An 8,440-nucleotide genomic window follows, 5' to 3' on the forward strand; every position below is an offset into this window, starting at 1 on the left:
AGGCCGAAGGCATGGGGGGAGAGTATGTTTTGCACTCCGTCCGTCCGTGTGTCCGTCCGTGTGTGTGTGTGTGTGTGTGTGTGTCCGTGAGCAGCTAATCTCGGCCACCGTTATTTACTTTTGTTGCCCTTTTATCCAACCACCAGATGAAGGCAAGCTGCAATGTCCTACATTCCTATCCTGGTGGAGACCTTCTAGTTATTATTATTATTATTATTATTATTATTATTATTATTATTATTATCATAAGCCTACCATTGTCATGCATATAATACCATGTTATAGCTTTATATTTAAACAGAGATGAAGAAAGGGGGGGGGGGTTCAGGAGAGAGAGAGAGAGAGAGAGAGAGAGAGAGAGAGAGACAGACCCCCCCACATGGGTAAGAGGGGGATGGGTTCAGATCACAGAGAGGGGCGGGGGAGGGGTTTCAGAACACACACACACACACACACACACACACAGAGAGGGGGGGGGGGGGTGCATTCTTGGTGGGTGCCCCCCCTCCCCTCATGGCGCCCTGCAGGGCAACTGACTGCTCGACCTATAGAGAGAGAGAGAGAGACGCACACCGTGACACACACAGCAGACTGCAGAGAGAGAGAGAGACAGAGAGAGAGAGAGACAGAGAGAGAGAGAGACAGAGAGAGAGAGAGACAGAGAGACAGAGAGAGACAGACAGAGAGAGAGAGAGACAGAGAAAGAGAGAGAGAGACAGACAGAGGAGAAGTCAAGACGTCTTCTCCAACACATGCTGAGTCTTCTGTTTTCTTAAAGGTAAGACATTTTCTATTTTAAACACTGTAAACATAACAGACACACATCCAACATGACATTTGAGGGACAGCATTTGTTGTCTCCGGCTTTCATTGCAGTCAGTATGTCCGAATTCATCCATGCTTGTTTAGTACTGATTTTTGGAAATTTGGTTTTAAAGCCAAGCCATGCTTCTTGGACTAGTGAGCTCCTGAGCACATCGGACCAATCCAGATTCTCCACTTCAAGGCTAAAGGCCTCGCTAGAGTAGGTTTTGAGGTCCCTAGATATGACTGTTTTGTGACAGTCAAACTTTAGTTTTAGTTTTTTGCGGGTACAGAAAATCATAAAATGTTCACTGAGCCCACATACAATAACCCCATTTCTTTGAGATTCTGGATTTGTCCCGAGGTCAGAATGAGATCAATGACAGTGTGAGTAGAATCACACACTCTTGTGGGTTGGGTAATTAGCTGACTGACACCATGCAGATCACAGAACCGACTAAATGACTTGAACACAGTCTGTATTATAGTCACCAATCTGAGAGTGTAACACATGGAACCAAATGGACCCTTACGGGTCTGTAACTCTGAGAGTGTGTAACACATGGAACCAAATGGACCCTTACGGGTCTGTAACTCTGAGAGTGTATAACACATGGAACCAAATGGACCCTTACAGGTCTGTAACTCTGAGAGTGTATAACACATGGAACCAAATGGACCCTTACAGGTCTGTAACCAAATGGACCCTTAGTCCTGACTCACACACATGCAAAACAGATTGATGTATAGCTGATGCATGAGACTTGTTTACTGATGCAATTAGCTCACAATTCATTTCCAATGGGAGTCACATGGTTTGACACAGCATTTTTGTTGTATGGGGGGGGGGGGGGGGAGTCGAAACACAGCCGAAAGCCGTACAACACAAATGTTGTGTCAAACCCATAGACTGTAAAAAATATGGACAAAGCGTTCTCCGGGTCTAACATGAACGTAAAATGAAGCCTGAAATCGCTTCATTGTAAATCGCCATCTTTCTAGATCCGTTTGGTACCAGCTGGCCATTGGCTGCCCAGACAACGAGGCGGGACTTACCCCCTTCTTCTCCGTTGGTTTTTATTTTGACTCGAGTGGGAGGGGAATCCCGATCATAGACTGTAACGGTAGCCACGCCCCTCAGAACATACGCGATGGTTTTTTTTCTTTATGGTCATTTTTTTAATTAATGGGACCATAATTTTCCAAAAAGAATATTATGACATTAGAAATGAGACTTTAAACTAGTGACTGGAAGAAGAAAGTATTCATGACCATGTTTATTAAGGTAATACAGTCTAGGTGAAGTTGGGCCAAAATACATGGGCCTCTATGGAGCTATGGGGCTTTTGGGGTCCAGCCCAGCGCCACAACAGGCCATTATATGAACTACCGATTTCAAATGAGGCTTCACGAAATATCTGGCTGACTGCCCCCCTGGTCAAACCATGTGACTTCCATTGGAAATGCATTGGGGCAAGATGTAAACAAACACTTTTAGTAAGGGCATTTCATCAGGTATTTGACAAATCTGGGAACTAAATCATTTCTTCACCAATGTGTTTCTAAATGTGTCTAATAACATGTACTAAAAGTTTGAAATTCAACTCCCGGGGGAAATTGAGTTATTAGCATAATATGTGACCATACCCATAACATCCTATATAAAGAAAAAAAGTCAAAAGTTCATCATTCTTTCAGTAGCATGTGACATATGAAACTATAGGGGGTTTTCATGATTCTGAATCCATTCCAAGCATTAGTTTTGCACAAAAAACACTCCTTGGGAGGAAAACGGCCATAGCCGTCATCACAAACGTGTTTGTGATGAGGTCAGCACATTTGTGGATATGGCCTAATTTAGCCCAAGGAGTGTTTTTTGTGCAAAACTAATGCTTGGAATGGATTCAGAATCATGAAAAACCGCTAGTTTCATATTATGTCACATGCTACTTAAAGAATGATGAAATTTTGACTTTTTGGCCTTATATAGGATGTTATGGGTATGGTCACATATTATGCTCATAACTCAATTTCCCACAGGAGTTGAATTTCAAACTTTTAGTAGGGGAGAGCCGCCAAGGATGTAACATTTTGCACGTTTCGTTTTTTTACTCAGAGATCCGTTTATCTACACATGTAATATTTTCAGGCAACGGACCTACACATGTCTGCTACCATAAACCACTTCAAGTTATTTTTTTGATAAAAACAGATCGGGAGTTAGTTAACCGAACGTGGACGCTGTTTCAGTGTTACATTTGCTGCGCATATCAGATTAATTGTAACGGCATGCATGATAAATGTAACAACGCTAAAAAACACCATTAAACATATTGTTTTCAGCTTAAAGCAATTATATTTCATTAAAGCAACTCCTTATCATTGTTTTCATACCATGGATGTGATAAGAAAATGTATCAAACATAAGGGAAATATTAAATAGTATCGGGTGTACCAGTTTGGGCTTTTTTTCTTTTTTGGTCAGTTCAATGTGGAAATGCATTGATTAAACAAACGTTTGATTGATGGAGTTGTACAATGTTATACAACCCTAAACTAATTTTAGAATACACTACACGATACAATACAATTTTAGAACATATAATATTGGCCAATATGTCAAATATGTAAATATTACATATAATGGTATTGCAAAACTTGCAAAAGTGGGCCATTTGTAACATGTTACAAATGGCCCACTTTTGCAAGTTTTCTTTGCCGTTGCTTACAGACCGGAATGAACGTGAATTCCGTCTAAACACGATGCAAACTAATGAACATAAGCATGAAGACATCCATGTGGATTTTTATTCACCAACACCAAAGAAAAAAATTGTAGCACACATATACTCCAGGTGTAAAATTATACGCCTTTTGAAAAAAGTCAGTTTTTCGCCAATAACTCCCCGTAGGATAAAGGTAAACACTTCAAACTTCCTGGGCACGTAGAGTACGTTGCTGTACACATACTGACGCGATGGTGTCATGGTGGCGTTGACCAATCCAGAGATAACGTCCATGTTACAACCGTGAAGCGTTACAATCGTGGCGGCTCTCCCCTACATGTTATTAGACACATTTAGAAACACATTGGTGAAGAAATTTCTTGGTAACGATTTAGTTCCCAGATTTTCATAGATTTATCTTTTTTTCACTATTTGTATACATCTAGCATGCATCAATGTTGTATGCTAGATGCGAAGGTGTGAGTCAGGCCTTAGAGTGCAAACCACCTACAAGTTTAGATGCAGAGCTTGCAGATCAGCTGTTTTCAAGTATTTCTCACCGATAGTCTATGCAACATCGCCCCCCATAGGATCTTTAATGAATTGCAGGTTGGTTAAGAACACTTCCTTTGATTGATTGATACTAGACCTGTATGTGCCCGTCGCAGTCGGCCACCGGCCTACTTGGGAACGATGCAACCTAATGATATACGTTGTCATAGCACCCGTTTTAACTGTTATGTCAGCCGGTGTCCCACATGGAGTTCTGTGTATGTGCCTGTGTGTGAAGACTGCAAACTGAAAAGTGTACTTGGTAATCAATTCGTCCCACTGGCAGAGCCTGATTGGTTGAGCCTCAATTGGCTGAAGCTGGAAATTGCACAGGTGAAAGGAGTTGGCCTCATTAGGCCCACTGGCAGAGCCTGACCAGAGCCTTTTGTGGTGGCTCTGGAGAACCGTGGGTCCGACCGACTCGATACCGGGCACTGCACTCCCTGTGGGCGTGTGAAACGCGTGTGTCGAATGTGAAGTCGGCAGGGCGAACGGTTCTCGAGTTACGTGCATTACAACCGTACACACACGTACGCAGAGACGTGGCGATTTATAGTAGGATGGGACTTTATTGACTAACATAGTAAAAGTCTTTTAAATTATTAAATATATGTAAATAATTTTAACATTTCTAACTTTGTGCTTATTCTTTTGTAGAGTATACTTTTACACTTTCAAACACAAATGAAAACTTCCAACACAAAATGAAAGCAATTCAGCTTGAAGTTGAATTCCTTCCCAATCCAAGCTAGCAGTATACTAAACACATTAGATCCCATTGTAACACATTATAAGTATTGTAAACATAATGACTGAAAAGAAAACAAACATCACTGACCATTGGCCTCCTTGGACTTTGAACCCATGAGTAGGACTTGCTTCTTGTCTGGTCATTTGTTTGTGAGAATGCTCCCTCCTAACCTGACTCTCTGCTGCCCCCATCTGGCGGAGTCAGGTTAGCTCCCTCCAGCCTTTTCAGGTGTTCCAGCTCAGGCAAAGGGAGCTGGAACTACTTAATACATAATAAAAGCTGATGTACAATGTGACGCGTTATGAGCTTGTAGATCTACTATTTTCTGAAAATGTTAGTACAATACTCCAATTTAACACTAATGGTAATGTTTTGGTCTTCATAGATTTGCTGACTATATATTTTTTACAACACTGCAGGAGATGTGTTTGGGTGAGCGGTGAGTCTCTTACCACCGCGGCTCAGTGACGTCATGGGGTTGCCTAGATTTCTTTGTTTTTCTTTTCAATTTATCTGATGAATTAAGCTCTTTGAAGCTTAAAAGGGTAGCCAAAATAAGCCTCGGCTTCAGCCTACACCTTTTCGGTCCCACTTGTATGAGTGGACTCTAATGTATCTAATGTATGTATTTTTTATTTTATTTTTTGCTTTTTCAAATGGACCGAAATAAATATTTACTACTACTATGTTGTAGTTTTAGTAAAAACAGAGATATGTGTTTGGGTGAGCGGTGAGTCTCTTACCATCGCAGCTCAGTGACGTCATGTTGTAGTTTTAGTAAAAACAGAGAGATGTGTTTGGGTGAGCGGTGAGTCTCTTACCACCGCGGCTCAGTGACGTCATGTTGTAGTTTTAGTAAAAACAGAGAAGTGTCAGGTGTGTTTGGCTGAGTCTCTTACCACAGCGGCTCAGTGACGTCATGTTGTAGTTTTAGTAAAAACAGAGAGATGCGTTTGGGTGAACGGTGAGTCTCTTACCACAGCGGCTCAGTGACGTCATGTTGTAGTTTTAGTAAAAACAGAGAGATGCCATTGGGTGGGCGGTGAATTTCTTACCACCGCGCGGCTCAGCGACGTAATGTTGTAGTTTTAGTAAAAACAGAGAGGTGTGTTTGGGTGAGTGGTGAGTCTCTTACCACCGTGGCTCAGTGACGTCATGTTGTAGTTTTAGTAAAAACAGAGAAGTGTCAGGTGTGTTTGGCTGAGCCTCTTACCACAGCGGCTCAGTGACGTCATGTTGTAGTTTTAGTAAAAACAGAGAGATGTGTTTGGGTGAGCGGTGAGTCTCTTACCACCGCGGCTCAGTGACGTCATGTTGTAGTTTTAGTAAAAACAGAGAGATGCGTTTGGGTGAGCGGTGAGTCTCTTACCACCGCGGCTCAGTGACGTCATGTTGTAGTTTTAGTAAAAAACAGAGAGATGCGTTTGGGTGAGTGGTGAGTCTCTTACCACCGCGGCTCAGTGACGTCATGTTGTAGTTTTAGTAGAAACAGAGAAGTGTCATGTGTGTTTGGGTGAGCCTCTTACCACCGCGGCTCAGTGACGTCATGTTGTAGTTTTAGTAAAAACAGAGATGTGTTTGGGTGAGCGGTGAGTCTCTTACCGCCGCGGCTCAGTGACGTCATGTTGTAGTTTTAGTAAAAACAGAGAGGTGTGTTTGGGTGAGCGGTGAGTCTCTTACCACCGCGGCTCAGTGATGTCATGTTGTAGTTTTAGTAAAAGCAGAGAGATGCGTTTGGGTGAGCGGTGAGTCTCTTACCACCGCGGCTCAGTGACGTCATGTTGTAGTTTTAGTAAAAACACAGAGATGTGTTTGGGTGAGCGGTGAGTCTCTTACCACCGCGGCTCAGTGACGTCATGTTGTAGTTTTAGTCAAATCAGATAGATGTGTTTGGGTGAGCGGTGAGTCTCTTACCAACGAGGCTCAGTGACGTCACATTGTAGTTTTAGTAAAAACAGAGAGATGCGTTTGGGTGAGCGGTGAGCCTCTTACCACTGCGGCTCAGTGACGTCATGTTGTAGTTGTTGTAGTAGAACAGCTAGGCGGAAGTGATGGCGCCAGTGTGTTTGGCTGCTCGTCTCCTGCTCTCGTTTTGGTTTGTGTTTCTGCTGTGTCTAAGCCTTGGCACTGTCATGTTGTAGTTTTAGTAAAAACAGAGAGATGCGTTTGGGTGAGCGGTGAGTCTCTGACCACCGCGGCTCAGTGACGTCATGTTGTAGTTTTAGTCAAATCAGATAGATGTGTTTGGGTGAGCGGTGAGTCTCTTACCAACGAGGCTCAGTGACGTCACATTGTAGTTTTAGTAAAAACAGAGAGATGCGTTTGTGTGAGCGGTGAGACTCTTACCACTGCGGCTCAGTGACGTCATGTTGTAGTGTTAGTAAAAACAGAGAGATGTGTTTGGGTGAGTGGTGAGTCTCTTACCACTGCGGCTCAGTGACGTCATGTTGTAGTTTTAGTAAAAACAGAGAGATGTGTTTGGGTGAGCCTCTTACCACCGCGGCTCAGTGACGTCATGTTGTAGTTTTAGTAAAAACAGAGAGATGTGTTTGGGTGAGCGTTGAGTCTCTTATCACCGCGGCTCAGTGACGTCATGTTGTAGTTTTAGTAAAAACAAAGAGATGTGTTTGGGTGAGCGTTGAGTCTCTTATCACCATGGCTCAGTGACGTCATGTTGTAGTTTTAGTAAAAACAGAGAGATGTGTTTTGGGTGAGCGGTGAGTCTCTTATCACCGTGGCTCAGTGACGTCATGTTGTAGTTTTAGTAAAAACAGAGAGGTGTGTTTGGGGGAGCGGTGAGTCTCTTACCACTGCATCTCAGTGACATCATGTTGTAGTTTTAGTAAAAACAGAGAGATGTGTTTGGGTGAGCGGTGAGTCTCTTATCACCGTGGCTCAGTGACGTCATGTTGTAGTTTTAGTAAAAACAGAGAGATGTGTTTGGGTGAGTGGTGAGTCTCTTATCACCGTGGCTCAGTGACGTCATGTTGTAGTTTTAGTAAAAACAGAGATGTGTTTGGGTGAGCGGTGAGTCTCTTACCGCCACGGGTCAGTGACGTCATGTAGTTTTAGTAAAAACAGAGAGATGTGTTTGGGGTGAGAGGTGAGTCTCTTATCATCGCGGCTCAGTGACGTCATGTTGTAGTTTTAGTAAAAACAGAGATGTGTTTGGGGTGAGCGGTGAGTCTCTTATCACCGTGGCTCAGTGACGTCATGTTGTAGTTTTAGTAAAAACAGAGAGATGTGTTTGGGTGAGCGGTGAGTCTCTTACCGCCGCGGCTCAGTGATGTCAGTCACGTCATGTTGTAGTTTCATGTTCTTGTGTTGTATTTCTGATGTGGATATAAATGTATTATTAAACGTGTGTGTGTGTGTGTGTGTGTGTGTGTGTGTGTGTGTGTGTGTGTGTGTGTGTGTGTCCACAGGATGACGTTGGCCCTCCTGTGGTTTCTCGCCACATCTCTTCCTGGTGAGTATATTTATTAATACTTTTACTAATAACAGAGTACTTATTGTCGTGTCCATTTATGGATGTGCGAGATTTATTCTCAGAAATTGGAGTAAAATATGTATTGGGTCAAATTGATTGATCAAAGTGTGGTTCTCT

The sequence above is a fragment of the Protomyctophum parallelum genome (genome assembly GCF_964188405.1).
Source record: "Protomyctophum parallelum genome assembly, chromosome: 14".
Lineage (NCBI taxonomy): Eukaryota > Metazoa > Chordata > Actinopteri > Myctophiformes > Myctophidae > Protomyctophum > Protomyctophum parallelum.